We start from the raw sequence: 23,692 nt of genomic DNA on the forward strand, positions 1-23,692 counted from the left end.
ACAGAAGTCTCATTCTGGCTGAGCTCTTGTCTGAGGCGGTCCACCATGCCTGGCGCTGGTGTAAAACATGCGGCGTGCGCTGCAGATAAAAGGCGTCCTCTCCGTCCGCTGTCAGCAGCACCTGTCAGGCAGACGGCGGCGCTGGAGGATGAGGGCGAAGAGGCGTCGAGCTCTCTGGATCTCTCTCCGACAGCAGATCAGTCTCAGTTCACTGCCCCCCCCCTCCCCCCCCCCCCCTCCACCCTCCACCCTCCCCCTCGATACCTCCACCCCAAACCTATTCAACCCTAAGGCTCAGCTCACTCCTCAATGCGTGCAGGAGTTGGGAGACGCTAATGCTGTGCCTAATGAGAGAGGAATGCTGAGTGAGTGATACCTGGCAGATCTCAGATATCCAGGGGGCCACGTATCAGACCATCGGGCTCCCGGTCGCACGCCCCCCCCGCCCCAACCCAACCCGTCTCTTTCCACTGGGGCCAGTATTGGTCCATTGAACCGCTAATCCCAGGACCTCGACCCTCAATGCCTTCCCTGCTCATTGAAGTCTGTCTGATCTCTCGCCGCAACGCTCAATGCGCTCTCTCAGCCCGGTCAATGGCTTGAGGGAGAGAGAGGGAGGGAGAGAGAGAGACAGAGAGAGGGAGAGAGAGAGGGAGAGAGAGAGAGAGGATCAGCATATTTCTAATATGGCCATATACAGTCTCAAATCGTTTGGGGTACGATACAGATTTGCGGGCACCGATTAATTACGCTGAAATAATTGTACTTACGATTAGAAAATTGCCCTTCTGCTCTTTTGTCCCATTCTCCCAGTCCTCTCATCGGATTCACATGATGATTCAGTGTTCCGTCGGGCGTTCATATCACCCACCTCATTTCTGAATGCAACTTCTGAACAAACGGAGAGAGAGAGAGTGTGTGTGTACATGTGCATGTGTACATGTGCATGTGTGTGTTTGTGTGCGTGCTCGTGCATGCAGCGTGTTGTTGCGGTGCTATACACCCACCCACGCTGCTCCCTGGGATTGATCGCTGCCAGATAGACACAAAGATATCCCGGCGAGAATAGCGCGTGTGTGGGCGATGCTGGCCCTCGTCCACCGGGTGAACCCAAGTACCATCCCTCAGCCTCTCCCTCACCTTATCCCTGTTTTATCTGGAACCCCTCATCTTATCCCTGTTTTATCTGGATCCCCTCATCTTATCCCTGTTTTATCTGGAACCCCTCATCTTATCCCTGTTTTATCTGGATGCCACTCCATGTTTTATCTGGATGCCACTCCATGTTTTATCTGGATCCCAACCCATGTTTTATCTGGATGCCACTCCATGTTTTATCTGGATCCCGCTCCATGTTTTTAAGGCGGTGGGGTGAGAGGGGAGGGGGGGGGGGGGGGGGTTGCATTTCCTCTAATCCATGCTTTCCTTTTTTTTATCTTCGTTGATTCCTCTGAGGCGCCTTCCATGTGTTTTTAATAACACTAAACTGTACCTATTCGGCAAAGCCTTTAATATGATTTGGGTACGAGCTAGCTAGCTGGTTCCCCCCCCCCCTACATCGGCCACTTCCCGTCTGCTTTTTGTCAAACATGCCCTTCCTAATGCTTGCCACTCTTTTTTTTACCCCCTGCTCTCTCATTGTGATAGCCTACCCGTCACATCCCCGGAGGTCCCCGATTATCCCAGCATTACCTGTTAGTGTAGTGTGTGTGTGTGTGTGTGTGTGTGTGTGTGTGTGTGTGTGTGTGTGTGCTTGTCTTTCAGTGTGTGCTCGGTGCATGCAAACCGGTAAGCAACGGGATTGGAGATTAGGATTCAAGGATAGCTCCCCTCCTGTCTCAGGCGCAAATGCCCCCCCCCCCCCCCGGTGTGTCGCCTGGCTGATTAATAAAGTCCACCGACATGCATTGGTGTGCTCCTGCTGTCGGCCGCGGCGGCCGTACAAATTAAATGCGCTCTCACACCACAATGGCACTTAGAGGCACAGCTGGCTGTGCAATGAAGCCTAATGCAACCAGCCTACACCAACTGCTGTTTGGGCTTGGTGGTACTGAAGATCATAAGTAAATAGTGTGTGTGTGTGTGTGTGTGTGTGTGTTTACGTGTGTGTGTTTTTACGTGTGTGTGTGTGTGTGTGTTTTTATGTGTGTGTGTTTGTGCGTGTGTTCTTGTACACGCACAGCTCTGCAGTTGTCGACAGACTTAGTCGAGTCTCTATTATTTTGCCTTCTAAGACAAAGCCCCTGCCTTTGGTGAAACCTGCAGTGGTTGTCGATTGCAATTGGTCCGACGGCTGGATTCAGCAGCACCAGCAGCAGTCATCTTTCCTCCTCTCTTGCCCATTGCCCCCAGGCCCGTCTGGGTAGCCCTGACAGTGTGCAGCCTCTCTTCATCCACGAGATGGATGGATGCTGTGACTGGCACTGCTAGTGATGGTGGCGGTGGCGCTGTAGCCGCGGCTAGTCTCACAGGCATCCGCTCCAACAGAGTGGAGGGTGGTTGGGGAGAGAGAGGAGGGGAGGTTGGATTAATGAGGTGCTCCCAGTGACTGATGGAGCGACATCGGAAGAGGGCTGTTTCAATTTCAGTCTGTCCCTCTCTCTCCCTCTCTCTCGCTCTCACTCTCTATGCCCTGTATGCCATCCGTCATCAGGCAGATACGGAGACATCTACTTATGTGACCTATTGAGCTGCCTTGAGTGGACCATTCAAACAAAAAGCAGATGCTCAAATTAATTGAGAAATTAGCCTTACATTCCAAGTCAAACTCTTTCGATTGGCTGGCCAGACCATGAAATGGCATTTAGATTATCTTTCACAGTGCAATGTAAGGCAGTATGAAGTGGGTGGTGCTGTGTTTCGATTGTTTCGGTCCATGCAAATGTATAGAGGCAGTTGTTTTGATACGGGTTGATAACAGGACTGTCCTTTTTAGTTTGACGGGGTCTCTGCCTGCCATACTTCCATCGATTCCCTTCCTTAAGCCCCACCGACCTCCAGTAACAGTAGGACCATCAGCACAGTCGAATGGTGTGGGTGACTCACAAAGACATACACACACACACACACAAACACACACACACACACACACACACACTGTTCCCTGAAGGATAGGTAATTTCGGCTGCGGTTAAAGAAAGTGCTTAAAGAAAGAAGTGAGCGAGAGGACAGGAGGGAAGGAAAACCGTAGGAAGGATGAAGAGGAGGGTAAGAGAGGAAGAAGGATGAAAGATGAGAGTAGAGAAATGACGGAGGACGGAGGAAAGGAAATACGAGAGTGGGGGGGGGGGACAAGAAAGTGCATTAACCATTTATGTGTTCAATCTCTCAGCTAATGGGAATTACATCTGTTTTAATTATTGATGGGCTAACCGGCTGTCGTTAGGAGGCCCCCCTTTGGGAATTAGGATGCATGGACAGTGCTTTTTTACCTGGTTGTTCGGCACAATAAGGACACCCGCCCGCCTGGTTTGGTTCGGTGATTGGACATACCACTCAGCCATATAATAACACTATTTTGTTTGGAAGTGACAGCCTCTAAAATGAGTTTTTTCTCTTTTCATTGCCCCTGTTGTGGCTTGATTCAATACAGCGTGCTGCATGAAGACCGATGACAGCGGGGAGCGCATGTACATCAGGGTGAAACATGGAGAGAGAAAAGGCACCTTTTTTCCCTCATAATGGTTTTCTTTGGCGCCGCTCGCTGCCGCACCGTTGCCTGTTTTAAGGTCTAATATAAATCTATTATTTGGGGCGGATAAAGGTAAAATAGACCCTCAGTCATCCAGACAAGACAAGGCCCCCCTAGGTATGCCTAATGCAGTCGTAAAATTCACCCCGAACCCTGGCACAGTCTCGTTTGTTGTTTCGATCGTACCTGGGAACATCACATGCCTAATGATACGGTGTGTATTTTCCAGCCCTGAAACAAAAAAGAGACTGATCTCTGTTTCTCTGTGCCACTGCGCTGAGTGTTAGAAATAGGCCTTGGTTGGGTAACTTGGCAGGCGTCCGTCTCTGCCTTGTACCGCTGCCAGTCCTGTGTGCCGGGGACGTCTTGCCGTCCTCGGACCGCTTGCCAAGCGGCCCCCGGTCAGCCTGACGGAGAGGAGGTAGCAGGGCGGAGCAGATGGTTGCTAGGAGAAAGAGCAGAGGAAGAGGACGCCTGAGGTGGCTTCAGAGGAGCCAGCTCCTCTTCATCCAGATAGAGGAGGGGATGGGTTTCACTCAACTTGAACTCTGGCGTGTGTGTGTGTGTGTGTGTGTGTGTGTGTGTGTGTGTGTGTGTGTGTGTGTGTGTGTGTGTGTGTGTGTGTGTGTGTGTGTGTGTGTGTGTGTGTGTGTGTGTGTGTGAGATTCTTTTGAGTGTATGCTTTTCAGCAGAGTCACTGTATGGGTTTGCTTGTGTTGGCAGAGGTAACGTGTGTATTAGATGATAGTGATGTGCACAGATCTGAGGATTCGTCATCCTTACCGACTTTCCAGCATCAATATAATGTCCAAGGCCTTGTTTGTATGTGTGTGTGTTTGCGTTTGTGTGTGTGTGTGTTTATCTTTGGCACACAAACACATACGCACTCACGCACTTCAAAACGTAGCTTGTTAGTGCCTGAGCCACATCGAGGTGCCATCTTTCTCTGTCCTATCTTCTAATGGGTCCTCAGAGGGTTACTAGTCAAAGACGGACAGCACAGACACACACACACCCACACTCAAACCCACACACCCCCACACCCCCCCCACAGGGACCAGCCTGATTCGCTTATCAGTACCTGCCTTCTGCTTGACATCATTAAAGTAGCCATCGACGCCACATTCATCACCAGGCCTTGTTGAAGTCCGAATGTAGAACACTATACATTGTATCTCATCCTATATATCATACACTTTATTATATCTATTCCCGTACATTGTATCTAATTATATACAGTATATCATACACGTTATCATAGCAATACAGCCCACATAATATCACATCCAATCTATCAAACATACCAATGAGAGACAAAAGACTCGTTTTTGTATGTATTAATTGTATTACACATCAGGGTACCATTGTAGTGCGCGAGGACCCGATGTCTCTCCCAGTGCTGGTGCACATGTTGATAGGTGCAGCTCCCTCCCTCCCTCCCTCCCTCCCCCCTCCCTCCCCCCACACCCTCATTGGCCCCCGAGACTCAGACGTCCTCGGGGATCAGGGGCTCTCCTCCTGGATGAATTACCGTCTGGCCTTTTGCGAGACATGCTCCGCTGATTAATAGGCCCTATTACACTCCGTCGGCTAGACGCCGCGAGAGACGTGATGGAGGAGGAGGGGGGAGGACAGAAGGGAGTGGAGGGGAAGGGTGGAGTTTGGGGTTGACAAGTGTGAGTGCCCCCCACCTCCCCCCCTTACTCCTCCTTCTTCTCCCCTCCCTCCCTCCCTCCCTCCCTCCCTCCCCCTCCTCCACCGCTCCTGATGGATGGCGTCTGAAATGGCCCTTACCGTACGTGTCGCCCAGCATCTGGAGGTGTATGGATGGGCCCTCAACCCCGGGTCTGCACACGGAGGAGGCCCAGCAGAGCAGGCAGGCGGGCCGGGAGGGGAGCAGTGCAGTGTACAGGGAGGAGACAAAGACAGCCAGACGTTGATGGCTATTTCTCAAACGGTTATGCTTGATCAGTGCTTAAGTAACCCAAGTCCTACTTTTACTTATAAGACATTTAAGTGTCTCCTGGTCTCAGGGCTGAAGCAACCTAAGTCATACTTTGTCTCAAGGCAGCTCCATGTCTCCAAGCCCTAAGACCAGGAGAGACTCAATTGTATAACTTTGACTTTGCTTACTTAAGCACAGACCAAGCGACTTTTTTTCTCTTGCTTCTCCAGATTTACTTCAAAGTGTAAACGTAACTAGTTGTTGTGTAAATAAAGTTAAATTAGCTATTTTGTTGTTGCCTCTTTGGTTGAGTTCCACACAGATGAGCAATTTTTAATTTGATTGAAACTTCCAGTCCGCCACTCCCGTCCTGTCAACATCAGAGGCAAACACTATTAACACTATACATTAAATAACTACCACCACCTTCAAAACAATAGCTTTTCCTGGAAAAGATGTGATGGTGGAGTGGCAGGTGCTGTAACCAATAAGAACAGTGATAGTGAGACAGTCTGAGCACCACAGTGACAGATGATGAGGCAGCGATGAGTGACGCTGAGTGAGAGGTGGTCCTGCAAGCGCGATCTTACTCCCGGTGTGTTATCGTCCTCATTAGTGGTGTAGGTGTGTGTGTGTGTGTGTGTGTCCCGTGGTTAATTATTGATCATCTAAGCAGAGATAAAGTCACTCAGGGAGACCTAGCGAAGGAGCTCACACTGGGACTCAGACGCTTAACACTCTGCACCTGCTGGGCTACGACACACACACACACACACACACACACACACACACACACACACACACATAATCGAACACAGTCAAACGTACATGCACGCACAGTCGCACACAGAGTCAAACACACACTAACAGACTAACATGCACACACAAACACAATAGCACACCCTCAAAGATGAACGCATGCAGACGCACATGAGCATCAATGAACATCCGATGAACAACAGGATATATCAAAGAACCCTCCTACAGTAAACAGTTTATTATTGTTTGCTCAGACTACTAGTTTGTCTACAGCAAACACTATAGACAACTATGTTCATTTGCATTTCAAAGGCTGAGAATACAAACACATGTTTTAATATTTCTCTCACTCTCTCTTACTATCTCTCTCTCCCTCTCTCCCTCTCTCCCTCTCTCCCTCTCTCTGTCTGATAAACAGCATGCTGCACTGCAAAGAGACTAGCATGCTGTTTATCAGCTCTCTAATTGCTGTGAATGTCACATTTGCTATGGGGGCTGCCTGGCTAATTCAGAGAGCCACTTTTATTTACCTCCGACACAGTGTTAACGCTTAGCTGCTCCACACCGGTGGGTCGGTAGCAATGATGAACACTAAAATAATAATAATAAAAAAGAAACATTTACCAGGAAAGAAGAAAGTTCTCTTTGAAGTATTGTTATCATTCCCATTCAACTATTAGGTTGCTTTAGTCATATATCAACCGTGACTTTAGTTAGCTTTTTCCCATACCCGTGAATTCCCTCTCTGTCTCTGGAGATACATAAATGCAGTTTTCTCTTGTGAGGAAAATAAATAAAGGAACATTTCCTAATCGGCACCGATAGCCATAAAGCCTTTGTCTAACAATGGTGTACTCTCTCGTGGGTCTTTTATGTGGGCGAAAGAGAAAGAAGACTAATATTCATTGCCATCCTTCGAAAGGGACATTGCACCAACAGCCAGCATGGGCTATTGATTATGATGGAACAAGTGCAGTATAATCCACTAGTTAGCCTGTGGTCAGCAGCCAACAATTCTTCTTCTCCTTCAGATTTCATAGCGACATGTTTCTGTGTGTGTGTGTGTGTGTGTGTGTGTGTGTGTGTGTGTGTGTGTGTGTGTGTGTGTGTGTGTGTGTGTGTGTGTGTGTGTGTGTGTGTGTGTGTGTGTGTGTGTGTGTGTGTGAGCAGAGCATTCTGACCATTCCCCATGAATGTTGTTGTTACCTTCCACACTGAATTTAAATGCCCTTTGTGTTGCACATGTATGTTTAGTTTGTCTGTGTACATGCGTGTCCTGACTAGCAGCACCAGGCCTGGGTCTTAGGCTCCATTAGCTTTCCATTTCGAGGGGGTCAGACCGACACGACGCGAGGTTGAGCAATGATGGATCCACTGCATCCAGCCGCCGCCGCTGTCTGCTAGAGGGCTTTGTTCTTCTTCTTCTTTTGTTGTGTGCCCCCCCCCCCCAACCCCCTACACTGCTGTGTAAGGGGGCTGCAGACCAAATCCCTCATAGAGACCACGAGCATTAATATCATGTCCCCATCCTAGGAAATCAATATTAGTAAGTGATGGGGACGTAGACACACACATGCACGCGCAGCGCACGCGCGCGCGCACGCGCGCGCGCACGTACGCACGCACGCACGCACGCACGCACGCACGCACGCACGCACACACACACACACACACACACACACACACACACACACACACACACACACACACACACACACACACACACACAGAGCGGAGAATGACGGTGTTGATCTCTAGATCGCTCTAGTTTTGCATTGTGAACACTAGTGTATAGTGAAGCTCTGGTTGTGTATAGTGAACTCTAGTTGTGTACGGTGTAGCTATAGTTGCGTATTTTGAAGCTCTAGTTGTGTATTGTGAATTCTTGCTATGTATTGTGAAGCTCTAGTTGTGTATTTTGAAGCTCTAGTTGTGTACTGTGAATTCTCGCTATGTATTGTGAAGCTCTAGTTGTGTATTATGAAGCTGTACATTCGTCCTATGTATTGTGAGGCTATTGTGCTCTTATAAAATGGAAAAACAAGACAATAAGGAACCCGATGGGGGACGGGGGGCATGGGCGGCCTTGGGGAGGCAGCTACTTGTTGGCTAAGTTGTGATATAATTGAGTGTGTGGTCATTGATTTTCTTGTCTCTCTCCCCTTTCTCCTAGGTAAGTGGATGTGTTTTGCCGCGAGGGATCTGCGAGGCGGGTGGGGGTGGTGAGTGTGGAATCATTTTTGAACACCGGAATCATTTTTCAACAACACGACCAGTCACACGGCTCCCCCTTCCAACACACACACACACACACACACACACACGAGAGGGAGTGATGCTGCTGCACGATGTTTGAGGACGCTTTTTAAATACCATCAATAGCCCTCCTTATATAAATATACTGATGTGTGTCCTTATATGGATGTGTATCCTTATATGGATGTGTATCCTTATATGTGTGTGTCTCCAGGGGAAAAGGTGAACTATTCAACGTGCGCTTCTCTGAGCTCCTTCGATCGATATAATACTAAGACGTTATGGCTTCTTCTAATCGTCAATAGCATTGATCGGAAGGCTGCTATCTTTGTCTTGAATTCCCATCATGCACAACCATCGAAGTCGGAGTGTATTAAAATATACAAAAACAAAACGAAGCTAGGGAAGCGGAAGATTCTAGAACGACTGAGTTTTCTGTGCCAAGTTTGAAGTGGGGTCAACTTAGTGAGCGTTGCTACAGTCCCACCGGTTTGAACGTGCTAGCACAGGTTGGCTACCATACTAGCCTGGGGAAGGATGCGCTGCGATCCTCTTGGCTTTTTCGATCGTTGCTCTAATGGCTATTACCGAGCTGCCTGTACAGTCTAAACATGAATAATGATTAATATGTGGACATCCTGCCAGCTAGTTCCTAAGAAAGTAGGTTATTTGATACAATTGACCTAGGTTTAAAGCTAGCTATGATTGCGATTGATCCTTGATACTTATCTGTAGAGAGAACTATGTCTCACTGTGCTGATCACGGTTCTCTCACTGTTCTTTCACACTGTCAATCAGTGTGAGCTGGAAAAAACAAGCACACACACACACACACACACACACACACACACACACATGATGTCTTATACATTTGAGCAGGTCACATTGGGGGCAGCTGACTGCATGTGTGGTGCCTGGCATCTCTTACCCCCAGCCGGCTACCTGACCTCTCCCGTCCTCTCCTCCCATCTTCTTACACACACGTCCCCAGTGTCGGCAGCCCAGCCTTAGGCATCCTTGAGCAAGATGAGTTACTTCACTGATGAATGACGGTTGAAAGCGTGCACGCAGAAAGGTAGCACTGAGAACATGTTCTGGGGAAACAGGTTTTAACGAAGTCCATTCCTGAAGGACGTGATGAAAGCTAAGATAGCATCACAGCATTGTGAATCTGGGCGCATTTATTTGGGTCTGTAGCCACAGTGCCCCAACATGTCTTTGCCAACCATTCTTTGTCCGTTCTTTGGCACGTTGCTGCCGGTACATGAGCTGTTGCTTTGCACATCCCCTCTTAGTAAAACAGAGCCTAGTCAAAGGTTACGGCTTTCATCCAGAAACGTCTGGTTGCAGGAGATGTCTGTGTCAGGAGAAGCGTTACGGAAAAAACACAAAAACACACATAGACGCAGGGAAGGAGAGTCCGTACATACAAAGAAATGCTTTCATATCCACGAATGTGACATTTCATGCAGGCATGAAGATACACTTCAATGAAACATTATTAGAACACGTACTGGAAAGAGGTAGGAGACAGACCATAGTCTGTTGTATGTCTATATATATCTGTAGTGATACATCACCCTCTGATCTCGCTGCTGCTTACTGTAATACCTATGAGCTAGGGAATGCCTTGTAGTCCAGCTGTGTCGGCACATGCACTAAGTCCTCACGGCCCGCTGCTTTCTTCCACTCCTATGATTATCATATTGACCTACCAACAACTTGGCAGTGTGTGTGTGTGTGTGTGTGTGTGTGTGTGTGTGTGTGTGTGTGTGTGTGTGTGTGTTTGTGGTTGTGTGTGTGTGTGTGTTGGGGGGGGGGGGGGGGGGGGTTGTGGTGATCAAGACATAACAAATGCAGTGAACTTTAGTTAATATTTAACACACATCACTCCCCTTCCCTTCGTAAGATGGATCTGTCATCAATAAATAATACAGCAACGTTTGCAACAGCTGGAGTCGTATCCATGCATTTTGCATGATGTTGTTTTGGACTGTTACTCTTCGACATAGCCAAACAACTGTGCCAGGGGGGTGAGGTGTCATTTTTTTTCCGGGGGAAATGAACCGGAAATAATTGCTTTTGTGTTTTTTCGGTTTTGTTTTATATTTTAATTGAAGGAACGTTTGCCATTTTAATGTGAGTGAATGGGGGGGGGGTATTGTTTCATTATGGTCCCTGACCTTTTGTGGATTGATTCCTCCTCCTCCTTTTGCGCAGGTGCTGTCAAATACCACCGTGTTTAGCAAAACAATTAACCTTCACAGGGATTGATTTGCATATTTAAATCTGCTTCACGGATTGGACGGTCGGTTCAGCGCCTGCATGCCTAATGACCCCGGAGGAGGAGGTCGATATTGCTCCTCTATGGAAGTATTTATATCTGTTGTTGTTTTCATGCTTTCATTTTCCTCCAGTGGGATGAGGGTTAGAAGGTGTTGTGATCGCCGGCGCTTAATGTGATCAGTGACGCCCTTTGAGGATGGAATTTGAATAGAGGAATGATGAGATGGACTACAGACTTTCTCCTGACTTGAGATTTTATAGCCTTTTTTTCATGGAAATGTTTTCCTCAGACTGCAGAAGAATAATTTCTAATAGGATCAATTTGTTTTCTTGTAAGTTGAGATACGTGTCTTTCTGGACAGGCCACGGTTCACAAGAAACCAGATGCTGTGGAGTCATTCCATCACATGGGAAGGCCTGAGATCACCTTAAGTTCCTCACAAATCAGGGAACTTCATTCTTCTGTAGTGTAAACCCGCATTTCGAAAATAGCTGCCAAATGTTTGAACGTCTTCTCTCCCTCTCTCATCCTTACTCTTACTCTTACCCTCTCTCAAATCATCCCTGAGAGAAACCTTAAAATAGCTCCTCAACCATCCCCTTTTAGTAATCGAGTTTACTGTCGAAAACCCACACCTTCACTCACGCACGCACGCACGCACGCACGCACTCACGCACGCACGCACGCACGCACGCACGCACGCACGCACGCACGCACGCACGCACGCACGCACGCACGCACGCACGCACGCACGCACGCACGCACGCACGCACGCACGCACGCACGCACGCACGCACGCACGCACGCACGCACGCACGCACGCACGCACGCACGCACGCACGCACGCACGCACGCACGCACGCACGCACGCACGCACGCACGCACGCACGCACGCACGCACGCACGCACGCACGCACGCACGCACGCACGCACGCACGCACGCACGCACGCACGCACGCACGCACGCACGCACGCACGCACGCACGCACGCACGCACGCACGCACGCACGCACGCACGCACGCACGCACGCACGCACGCACGCACGCACGCACGCACGCACGCACGCACGCACGCACGCACGCACGCACGCACGCACGCACGCACGCACGCACGCACGCACGCACGCACGCACGCACGCACGCACGCACGCACGCACGCACGCACGCACGCACGCACGCACGCACGCACGCACGCACGCACGCACGCACGCACGCACGCACGCACGCACGCACGCACACGTGATATGGCCGAGCTACGTGCAGCTGGACGACTGCGAGTCAGGGGAACCAAAGCCCCCCTGAGAGTGGGAAAGTGGTGCCACGGGGCCACGTGTGCGCCATTAAACCTTGAAGACAAACTGCCATCTGAACTGAGAAACATCCCATAACCACATAATGAGGACACACATGCACATGCAGGTGTTTCAAATGCGCCAAATTTGTTCTCCTTACCCAAACCAAACATGGTGTAAACAACCAAATTTTAATAAGAAAAACATCAGCCTGTTTCTTGCGTGCAGTGTTTTACTAATTGTTCCCGTTCCCTTCAATTCAATCAGCGACAGCACAGCAGCTAACTTCATTCAGAAACAATTGAAAGATTTAATCACTGGTGTACGCAATTCAAAGATCTTCTCACGGGGAAAACGTAATAGCCCAGATTTGATATAGGAACAAGCCACGTGTGTGACAACAACACAGCTATGAGAATCTCAACAAGAGTGTGTCAGTGCGTGTGTTAGCACACTTGCGTGAGTGTGTGTGTGTGTGTGTGTGTGTGTGTGTGTGTGTGTGTGTGTGTGTGTGTGTGTGTGTGTGTGTGTGTGTGTGTGTGTGTGTGTGTGTGTGTGTGTGTGTGTGTGTGTGTGTATGTGTGTGTGTATGTGTGAATTTGTGTGCTACTGTCTTGATGGCCTGTCGCTGACATGACGGCTAAGTATACTTAAGCCTCTTAAGTCCCCCCCTGTTCTGCCCCTATGATCCAGAAGAAACTGAAACCCTCTTAAAATACCATCAGCAATCCGAATGCACACAAAAAAATGAAAATAATTCGGTATCTGAGGCTGTCTTTGGGTCCATTACAATGATTGGATGGCCTGCCTGCCTGTCTATCTACCTATCCAGGTTGCTCAGCGCACTCTGCCCATGCCATCATTGCAGATGACCGGTCTCTTGCACAAGGCTTGTCAGACCCGTTGCTAAAGCTAACGAGCTAGTGGTGTGTTCTGGGGGAGTGGCTTTGGCGGGAGGCCTGAAGGGAAGGGTGGGATTCTTTACAGTTGGATACCTTCAAAATGTTGCTTACTCCGGCTGGTCCCTCCAAATTGCATTCCCTAGCGTTAGGTTTCAGATTTATTAACATGGAGGTGGAATACATCTGCCTTGAGGTCAAATTTCTCAAATATACTCCTTCCAAATTATATAGACCTTTTTGAAGCAATGCGCCTGTGGGTTACGGACTACAGCCTCGTAAAGACTGCCAGAGAACGCTAGAGTGGGCTAAATGAACCGAAGAGAGGGTATATTTGAGGAGGGATATCACGTGTAATGATGTCCCAATAGACCTCCGGATCACCTTGAAGCCATCCCCGGCTGCCCACAGCACCTGCATTTATTAAATACATGGCCGGTTCTATACAGGAAGAAGGGGAGGGAGGGAAGGAGGGAAGGTGAGGTGAAGGGAAGATGGAAAGGCATTTTTCCATCTACAGTGAGTTTCACCTGTGAGTGTGTCTGTGTGTATGTGTGTCTGTGTGTGCGAGGGACACATCAAAGCAGCATCAGAGAGGGGCTGAGGTAGGGGAAGGGGGGGGGGCTTTGGGGAGATATGTATTGGCAAGGGACACATCGGAGAAAATGTTGTGTTCAAAAGTGTCTCCGGAATGTCTGCTAGGAGGAGGTTGTCAGGGGGGGGGGGAGATAAATAAAGTGAGGGAGAGGGAGAGAGAGCAGGGGGACGGATAGAGCAGAGTTTCCAGGCTAGGTTTGGATGTCGTAAGCTTTTCCTCAGGCTCTGATGATAAATGCTCATTGTGTTGAACCTGTCGCTTTATCAGAAATTGACTGAAAGACAGAAGTGAATGATTGTGTGTGTGTGTGTGTGTGTGTGTGTGTGTGTGTGTGTGTGTGTGTGTGTGTGTGTGTGTGTGTGTGTGTGTGTGTGTGTGTGGTGTGTGTGGGTGGGTGGGTGGGGGGGTGGGTGGGTGGGTGGGTGGGTGGGGGGGGGGGGGGGGGGGGGGGGGGGTGGGTGTAGGTGTTTCTTTGTAATTGTGTATGGGTGTTTGTATGGGTGTGTGTGTGTCTGTATTTATGTCTTTGTGTGTATGAGTGTGTGTCTGGATATGTGTCTTTGTGTGTGTTTGTGTGTTTGCATCTATCACTGTGCGACTGTGTGTGCATCTGTCTCTTTCTATCGGATTCTCTCATATCGTATATGTGTGTTTGTGTGTGTGTGTGTCTTTGTGTGTGTTGATAAATGTGTGTGTGTGTGTGTGTGTGTGTGTGTGTGTGTGTGTGTGTGTGTGTGTGTGTGTGTGTGTGTGCTCCATGCGAAAACGATTCACTTTACCCACAGATGGCTTAGATTTGCTCTGGCAACCAGCAAACGTCCAGGCCGATTTGCTTTAAACTGGGGAACTGTGATGGTGTTAAACCTCACACACACACAGACACACACACACACACACACACACACACACACACACACACACACTGGTGGACAGCAGAAAGACCTTGCCAACTCATCTTCATGGTGGTAGTCACTAACTACCGGCAATTGTGAAGCTGTGATTGCACCAACGATTCACAGTCCATTTATTTATTTCGATCCAGGGTGTGCTCAATAGAAACAGTGTTTTGTTTTTTCAAGCAACTTACACATCCACTAGCTGCGAGCTACGATTGCAAACATAGTGTCGCCTTGACGGCACAGAAAAACAGACTTCAAAGTACCTTACAGTAGCGGGTCTAAATATAACAGGGTAATCATCCATTCTCAAGACACATGGGAACAAAGGAGCATTTGATATTACTTTCCAGTCCAAGCCGGCCTTCCCCAGACGTTACCTACTTCCCTGTCCTAGGCTGTCCAAACTGACACGTTGGTGGGGATGAAAGAGAGCGAGAGCGCACTATGGGAATGTTAATACGGATTCAGGGAGGGTCTTGAGGACCGCGAGACATTGCAGAGAAAGGAGCATTTTTGTAATTTGATGAAGAAATTGTGCAGATAAACAAGCTTTTGTTATGCTAATCATCTGAAGGCGCGTTCGATGACAGCTATTGGCTGTGCCGGTGGAGAGGGCTCTTCAGCAGCCAATGGCTTTTGTTATCAGCGGCTGGCAGCTGGATAGGCTATAAAAAGATGGAAGCCGACGAGAGAGCCAACGGGCCCTGAAACTGATTTTTCTCTTCTTTTTATGGACTAATTTCACCAGCCTGGTTGAAAGGAGACTGAACGAGAGACGAGAGTGTACACTCAAAAAAATATTTAAGCCCAAAAGTTAAAATTTATGCATTTCAATTACATGACAATTTTCCATCTATTTTGATCACATAACTCCAATGTAAAAAATGACATTTCAATCCATGTTTATTAATCATGTTCATTCAACATGAATAAAATAGATAAACTCAACATTTATCAATTAAATTGGACTTACTCAGGTATTATGCATAAACCCAATGTATTTGGTTAGATTACATGAACATGATTAATAAAGATGGATTGAAATGTCATTTTTTACATTGGAGTTATGTGATCAAAATAGATGGAAAATTGTCATGTAATTGAAATGCATACATTTTAACTTTTGGGCTTAAATAGTCTTCACTGTACCTCAGTTTTCGTATTCTGCTGAAATTCAGCTATCACTGTTTACAAAACACAAGTTAAATATCATTTTGCGAAGAAATAAGAAGGTAGGACATACATTAGAGCAATTATCCATATTTATTACGAGAACAAGGAGCCTGGAAAGGAATTTGGAAAAGAAATAAAAAACAAATACATTATTGACAGTTGTACACATTAGTAGATTAGGAGATTGATCCAGAGGCAACTGTTAGTGTGATCTGAAGAGCACTAAATTACAAGAATAACGCTGAGCTCAAATTAGGTCGTCATCATCAAACCTGCAGAAAAAAAATAAAGGGTGGAAGGGACAGATTAGCTGATCAATATTTTAGTAGAGAAAACCCAACAAAAATGCCACTAATACTTACTATTAAGAGGTTGCCCTGGTTTTCACAAAGTAAATCCAAAGAGAGAATACCTGAATATGAAAATTGAGGAAAAGTAGGCTATAAGTGACAATTCACACGAGACGATAAATGTAAGTCCATGGGCATGCCCCCCCCCCCCCCCCCCCCAACAGCCGTCATTACCAACTCTCGTCCAAAACTGTGGTAATATGGCATCTTTGGACGTTTTAATACATTTGGAGATGGCAAAGTATAGCATATATTCGAACTGTGTTTTATCAAAACAACCACGTTTTCATAGATTACCAGTACACTCCCGACAACAGGCTCTCACTCCCTACGCAACGGCTGGACGTGTACGGTCGGCAACCACTCCCTCGATTCCACCTTAACGGCCAGGAGCCAGTCAATCGCGGGGACATGCGAAATACGATAGCTAGCTAAATGCTTTGGCAGACCCAATGTCGTAGTGCTAGCCACCTGACGTAAACCATGCCTAAATGCTAAGGGCACAAGCCGTTGCACAACATAAGCCAAGGGATTTGCGATACCATTGTGAAAGCAATAGCATATTTATGGTGTTTCATGACTATTTTCCTAGCCAGGTTACCCAGCTAGTTAGCTAAATAGTTAGCTAGTGCTAGTTACAGTGCTAGATAACTCGCCTAAATGAATAAAGAAACGCTTATATTCAGTAACAGAACATCTATTCTAATGTTCCCCATTAAACATGTGGACATCTAATAAATAATCGGTTTCTAGTTAACTTAAACGGATAAAAAGCTTACCAAACTCGGTCCATTCATCAGCACGAGGTCTATTCGGGAATGAAAGAGTGGTGTGCCCGCGTGCTTCAGGTGGATCCAATGAATTCCAGTGAAACAATTAAATAGACTTAATGTGAATAAATCAGATTTAATTTCCTATTGAACTGGTTTATGTTGTATTTAATGAATATGGATGAATATAATATATGATGTATTTACTTTAAACAGGTTTAATTTAAATGTTAAGCTTAAAGTTTATTATGGCAAAAAATCATTTTTTTGAGTGTAGAGAGAGGGAGAGAGGGATAGACAGGCTGACAGAGGATGCGAGGGAGAGATGTGGCTGTCTACAAAATGGGCTTTTGAGCCCCGCTGAATATCTCGATGAGAAAAGCGACCCGTATCACATTCACTTAGACTCGGATTCTCCGTCACTAAATGATATTTCTGAATTTAGCCTGAATTTTGAGCAGGGGGGTGGTGTTGGGATGGAGAGAAGGGAGGGGGGGTTCATAAAATGGGTATTCAATTATATAGCGCGTTAAGTAATTGGGTCTGTGCTATATTTACACGCCCAGGTCCATTGGATGTCATCGGTTAATCTCAGGGGGAGGATTGGGAGGTTCAACACTCTTTGTGTATGTTCGACAAGCAGGCATGTCCTCTGCCATGTGTGTGTGTGTTTACTTAATTACCCCTGTCTGCAAAGTCAGATATCACTGCTCCACAGCTGCACGCGAGACCGCAGGTTAGAGCGTGTGTTACTCCGTGTAGCGTTGACTCTAGGGATCCATTTTGTGAAATCTATATTTGGAAAGGTGTGTGTGTCTGTGTGTGTGTGTGTGTGTGTGTGCGCGCGCACCGCGATTGTGTGATATGAGCTATGATGCTACCGAGTTTGCCGCACACTTGTGTTGCAACGCCGCTGTCTATTGGTTCGCACCTGATTTCGTACATTTCTGAAAACGAAACAAAAGACTTCATTATTTATTTCCTTGTTTATTTTCGTTGATGTGGAGAGAAAAGCATTTCCCAGGACCCAAGGGGGTGTGATTGTGCTGCACGTCAAAGCCTGGCCTTCAAATGAAGTTATAAATACAAGTATCCAGAGGCACACCAAAGCAGTACAGCAGTGCCTCCTGCTCTACTTCACGTGTCTACTCTCTGGGTTTTTGATGATAAAGAGGAAGCAGGAAATTAAATTTCCTACACAGTATTAACCTCAAAATAAAAAATAGTCCAATCATACAGGGGATAACTAAAAAATAACTAAAGAACAGGCCACCAACACAACCGCAACCACCATTATAGTGTGTGTGTGTGTGTGTGCGTGTGTGTGTGTGTGTGTGTGTGTGTGTGTGTGTGTGTGTGTGTGTGTGTGTGTGTGTGTGTGTGTGTGTGTGTGTGTGTGTGTGTGTGTGTGTGTGTGTGTTCCATTACAGTAGTCCTCCTCTCCACGCCTGAGGCCCCTAGACGCAGCAGGGGGGCCAGTGAACGCTAATAACTTAACCCTGTGGATATAGACCGCAACAGTTCTCTCCAGTCACACCCACAAGCACACGCACACAATCACACACACACTATCACACACTTACACTCACACACTGACGCATACACACACACACACACACACACACACAAACACAAACAATCCCGCGTACTTAACCGCACTAATACACACACACACACACACACACACACACACACACACACACACACACACACACACACACACACACACACACACACACACACACACACACACACACACACACACACACACACACACACACACACACACACAGACTCAGTCCCAGTGTGATCGATAGGGAGACGGCTGAAGACGGCGGGCCGCCATCCACCCCCCCTGATAACTGCTATTAGGGTATTAAGGAGTCCCGTCCGCCCCGGCCCCATGGCGACACACACACCATCCCCCCCGTGGTCTGGTGCTCCCATGCAACGCTGGGCCGACCCACAAGCAGAGCCACGATTATCAGCCTTAACTAACCAAAAAATACAACTATTCTCTTTTTTTGTGGTTGATGTTGTTGTTTTTTTCCTTGCTCAAGGATTGCACGATTGATTGTTATCAACCGCTGAATCTCAAATTCATAATTTGTCCACAAATCGTTGGAAATTGTTTTTACTACTGCCTTGTTTTGTTGATTAGTCTTACCGTCGGAGGACGGCTGCCACTCCCTCTTCCGGCTGAAGCTGGTACGATCCCTCGGCTGAGCAATGAAAAAAAAGCACTCTCTAACATACAGTCACGTTTTCAGCATTGCCAACACACACACACACATACACACACACACACACACAAAGACAGGATTTTGCGGAAACAGCTGCCACTTCCATTGTAATCCGCAACATATGCATCCATTTGGGTGGTGGCGGTAGCCAGGGAAGCTCCAGCAGCGATGTACAGAGGAAGCCGTGCTCATTGAAGGGCCTGATGAGCAGCAGATGGCCGGCCAACTGGAGCTACTGCACAGAGAGAGGGAAAACACAACAAGGGGAAAAAATAAAAACACACATTGTCAGTGGAAAACAGAGCGGACACCAGGCATATTGTGTGTCTGACAAACGCTATGTTGCCTGGTCGCCTTTTTAAAAACGTTACATAATCCAGAATCCCACGGTTCACCCAGGGCAAGGAGGGAGAAGGGAGAGGGAGGGAGGGAGAGAGAGATGTCTCGGACAAAGAGAGCCCTGCAATTACCCAAGGGGCCGTCGTTTAAATGGAGGACTTTCAGGCTCAGGAGGCGAAAGATAAAAAATAATAACATGCGGGGCGCGCGGCAAAACGCTAGGATATCTGTCCTCCGTTGGCCCGAGCTGAGGTGGGAGCGGCTGCCTTACCTCGGGGTGTGGAGCCCGGGGACGAGGAGGTCCCAGAAGTGTCGCTAAGAGGGTTCTTTTCTTTCGGGGGTGACACATTACAAATTTTGTGTCAGAGTGGTTCTGTAGAGTAAGAGGAAAGAGCGACTTTTCAAAGGAGCCCACTGTACCAGGTCTCTGTACCAGGTCTCTGTACCAGGTCGCTGTACCAGGTCTCTGTACCAGGTCTCTGTACCGGGTCTCTGTACCGGGTCTCTGTACCAGGTCTCTGTACCAGGTCTCTGTACCAGGTCGCTGTACCAGGTCTCTGTACCAGGTCTCTGTACCAGGTCGCTGTACCAGGTCTCTGTACCAGGTCGCTGTACCAGGTCTCTGTACCAGGTCTCTGTACCAGGTCGCTGTACCAGGTCTCTGTACCAGGTCGCTGTACCAGGTCGCTGTACCAGGTCTCTGTACCAGGTCTCTGTACCAGGTCTCTGTACCAGGTCTCTGTACCAGGTCTCTGTACCAGGTCGCTGTACCAGGTCGCTGTGAGGATTCGTCTGCCGCCAGACCCTATTAAGTCAGGAGCCTGCTGTACCAGCTCTCTGTAAGGATTCTGCTTGGACCGGACCGCTTTAAGTCAGCAGCCCACCGTACCAGACCCTCTGAAGTCAGGAGCCCACCGTACCAGACCCTCTGAAGTCAGGAGCCCACCGTACCAGACCCTCTGAAGTCAGGAGCCCACCGTACCAGACCCTCTGAAGTCAGGAGCCCACCGTACCAGACCCTCTGAAGTCAGGAGCCCACTGAGCTGCTATGGCCCGCGGGGCGTCGACTGGAATTACAATTTTTTAACCCAACATTTGATTCGCTCATGTAATTTTGATTTAACATAATCAAGTACATTATGTATTCAAATTTTTTCCAGTATCGTGTTGATTTATTTAAGTCCCATATTTGGATTTCACCCACTATGGAAACATGAAATAACATCCCTGGAAGTAATCCAAAAAGAAGATTAAATCACTGCGAAAGAATGTGCAGGGAATTCCCCCGGAATCTTCTCCATGAATACTATACCTACTGCTAAGCAAAGTTATTCATTCCCCAAAGTGGTTATGTCTCAATTTAGTTTAAGTTGTAGATTAGCACACAAATAGCTCTATCTCTCTCTCTGTCTTCCTCTCTCTCTCCCCCCCCCCTCTCTCTCTCTCCCTGTAGCCCTCAAGCGGAGCTCTTCGATTGATGCATCTCTCTCCTTGGAGAGGGCGAGCGAGCGAGCCAGAGAGAGAGAGAGAGAGAGAGATCAATAGGCAAACAGCATCATTGATCCCGACTGCTTTGAAGTCATGTTTCTCCCAGCCAGAGATCCCCATCTCCCCAGTCCTGCCGCTGTCACATCAGCACCACTGTCCCCTTCCCCACCAGCCCCCCTCCCCCCTCTCCCCCCGCTCCCAGCCGCTCCCTACCCCCAGACGTCTCATCCGCTTCACGGCAGCCATAAACCGACCCTCTCTTTATTCTCCTGCGTAGGAGAGCCTTAACACCCACGTTGCTGCGACCTGTTTAGTTATAAAGGCTGCTTTTACGCCCGTGTCAATGGCGCTTGTGTTTGCAGTTAGCGGAGGAAAAATGTACATAGATATTATTGTTATATTTAGTATTATCAGCATTTATTGTTTATTGATGAATTAATGATAATGATACATATACATATATATATACTGTATGTATAGATGTCCTAGTTAGTTCATTGACAGCACAGTGAGCAGCCATGGACTAGACAGTACAGTGTGAGGCACTGGCCCAGAGGTGGAGAGACCAAAGGAGGCGAATTGACGAGGCACAAAGTCCTAATATGCCATGCGGTCACCGTGGTAACGCGTCCCAGATGTGCCGGCGGTGGCTCTCGGGAATGTTCTGCCAGTGACGACATCTGCCCGGTCCAGACAGTGGCGGGCATGATGATGAGGAGCTGTGTTATTATGTGGTTCTCTCTCGCTCCCTCGCTCGCTCTCTTTCTGGTTTTCTCTCCCCATCTCGCTCTCTTTGCTCACCCTCTCCATCGCTGCATCCGTCTCTCCCGCTCTCTCTCCCTCCCTCCCTCCCTCCCTCCCTCCCTTGCTCAGAGTGATTTGTAACAGAAGAAAGATTGAATTTACTGAGGTGTGGGAGCCAACTTTTCCAGACAAGGACACAGATAGTGATCGTGTGTTCGGGAGAAACTTGCAACAAGGCACAACAAGACGTTTTTTTTTTTCTGAATCCTGTCGTCGACTTTCTTGGAAATTCGCTTTTCTGTCCTTCTTTCTTTTCCCCTTCCCTCACATTGTGCTGACCCAGACATTCATTTGAGCTCCCGGAGATGGGAGGCCTTTCACTGGGGCACTCGTGAAGACAATGAATCGGTCCAGGAACTCTTGTCAGACCCATTCAAAAGCACAGCAAATGGCCCATAATGGAAACGATTCACAATAGTGTCTCACTACTTCATTCATTCATTCTTAATTATTTTATTCAGGTATTCGTTGTGTGTGTGTGTGTGTGTGTGTGTGTGTGTGTGTGTGTGTGTGTGTGTGTGTGTGTGTGTGTGTGTGTGTGTGTGTGTGTGTGTGTGTGTGTGTGTGTGTATGTGTGTGTGTGTTATTGTACGTCTGTGTATGTGCATTCGGCTGGAAAGAGGAGCACATAGTTTGGCTGTAAACCGAAAGAATGGCAACAAGTGGGCACTGGGCTAAGCTCTCTTCAGTTCCTTTTCCTTTTAAATGCACAAACTCTATTCAACTATAAACTCGATGTTTCCTCTCGTCTGGTGTATTTATAAGAGGCTATATATGTTGTAGAATACCTTTAGTAATGAAACAAAATCCCGTTGGGAGTCGAAGTGACTTGTTCCTCAAGATGGTTTCCTGGGAATCTTAACCTGCTCTTTCATTACACCCCATGGCTGCAGGGGCGCCAGTATCTCTAGCTGTAGAATGGAGGAGGGGACTTGTCAGACTGCCTCGCATATCCCCCTCACCGCAACCGTTTCCTACTCTGTCATTTCACAGTGCCCGCCTCCAGCGTGTTTACATGCTCATGTTTTTTAATTTTAAACACAAGTTTGCGGCTTGAAAATGTCAACCCGCGCAAACCTAATTTTACCTTCTATTCCTACAGGGGTTTGCGCTTGCATTACTTTGTGTGTATTTGCATGTAACTTTCAAAACTGCGTATCCCTGGCTGTACGTTGTTTGGAATACATCTGTTTGGCCCGTACTTTCACAATAAATAAAATGAGCTTTTTTCTGGGCATTTCACCAACGGCTCCGCCGGGGCCCATGTGCCCTAGGTTTCCTGAAAGGAGTGCGAGGGGATTGGAAGGGGATATAGAATTGTGTAGCTCTGTGCTGTCAGCTGTGCTCCCTCCTTTTGCGTACCTGCTGACAGAGTGGGAGAGAGAGCTGGAGAGAGAGAGAGAGTGAGAGAGAGAGAGAGAGAGAGAGAGAGAGAGAGAGAGAGTGGGAGAGAGAGAGAGAGAGAGAGAGAGGGTGATGCCAAGCTGCTCTGAACCCAGCTCATTAGTGGAGCACTGTAAGGTGCGCTGTCAGATTCCCCACCGCCGTGGTAAGATGTTCCACCCCGCCAAAGACAGGAACAGACTTGGCTGGCTAAAAACATTGTGTGTGTGTGTGTGTGTGTGTGTGTGTGTGTGTGTGTGGGTGGGGGTGTGGGGGTGGGGGTGTGTGTGTGTGTGTGTGTGTGTGTGTGTGGGTGGGGGGGGCGAGAGACCGAGAGATAATCCTATAGTATTGCAGCACGAAAACAGGTTGGAGAGCCCCATGACAAATTGACAGATAGTAATTGGACTATGTTTAACATGCGGTTCATGGGAGGAGAAAATCTGGTTTTGCATGTGGTTTGTATGTTGTTGTTTTTTTGGTGAAGCAAATGGCACACAGAAACACCCAATCCAA

At 48.0% G+C, this 23,692-nt stretch overlaps 1 protein-coding gene and 1 long non-coding RNA gene across 5 annotated transcripts in view; one reads left to right on the forward strand and one right to left on the reverse strand.

The window, feature by feature from the left end:
* The window catches only part of sash1a (SAM and SH3 domain containing 1a), a 179,118-nt gene that overhangs the window by 41,949 nt on the left and 113,477 nt on the right, over positions 1-23,692 (forward strand). The gene's annotated exons all lie outside the window — the stretch shown is intronic.
* Positions 15,960-17,185, reverse strand: LOC130375065 (uncharacterized). Its single transcript, XR_008893742.1, has 3 exons — positions 16,929-17,185; positions 16,162-16,211; positions 15,960-16,071 (listed from the first exon to the last, which is right to left on the reverse strand). It is a non-coding gene; the product is annotated as an uncharacterized LOC130375065 (long non-coding RNA).

Source organism: Gadus chalcogrammus, chromosome 21 (genome assembly GCF_026213295.1).
Source record: "Gadus chalcogrammus isolate NIFS_2021 chromosome 21, NIFS_Gcha_1.0, whole genome shotgun sequence".
In the NCBI taxonomy this organism is placed as follows: Eukaryota; Metazoa; Chordata; class Actinopteri; order Gadiformes; family Gadidae; genus Gadus; species Gadus chalcogrammus.